An 867-nucleotide genomic window follows, 5' to 3' on the forward strand; every position below is an offset into this window, starting at 1 on the left:
TTAATATACTAAAAAAATTAGATTGATAGTTAAAAATAATTATAAAAAATAAATTTTAATAATTTTTGAACATTTCTCATAATACAATATATATATACCGAAAAAAAGGTGTGAAGTGTAATAAACATTCTCAATTATGCACATACCAATCTCTAGATACGTAAAGTAAAGAAAAATTATTCAAAAATTTATATTTAAATAAGGTTAAATTATTTTTTCATGGTCTTTCACTCTCTCTTTAACTTGAGATAGAAGTTTTGATAAAAATTGATTTGCAAATAGCCATTCAAATATTTCAAATCATTGTTTCGCTATTTATTTTATGATTCTCTTGGCTCGTATAATTATCCAATATAAAATAGTTCAGAATCAAATCGTTAATTTAACTTAATAGTTAGAGAAGACAATAAATTAGGAAGATAAAATGATAAAATATATGGAAAAGCTCTATGCTTTACAAGCTCATTAAATAATAAAACGAAAATACGCGCTGTTCCACATACGTTGATTACACGCGCTATATAAGATCCCGCGTATATCTAACTACCAAATTTAAAATATTTGTTTCCTTCTTCGTTTTCGTTATTTTGAGATTTGGTTGTTCTTCTTCTCGCGCGTCTTCCCTCGTTCTTCTTCATCGTTCTTTTTCTCTCCCTTTCTCACTGGTATGTTCTTCGTTTACGTTACTTTTTTCTCTCTCTGCAACTCGAGCTTCGTTTTCTATTTTGATTTGTTGTTTTCTGAAATCAAAGTTTGAACTCGTTTTGAAGATAATGGATCATTCCACCTCAGATTCTTAGCTGAATCCAGGCGAAGTGGATTATGAATTTGAATCTAACGAAGTTCCTGAGGTTTGATTTACATAAT

This window comes from Arachis ipaensis, chromosome B02 (assembly GCF_000816755.2).
Source record: "Arachis ipaensis cultivar K30076 chromosome B02, Araip1.1, whole genome shotgun sequence".
NCBI lineage: Eukaryota > Viridiplantae > Streptophyta > Magnoliopsida > Fabales > Fabaceae > Arachis > Arachis ipaensis.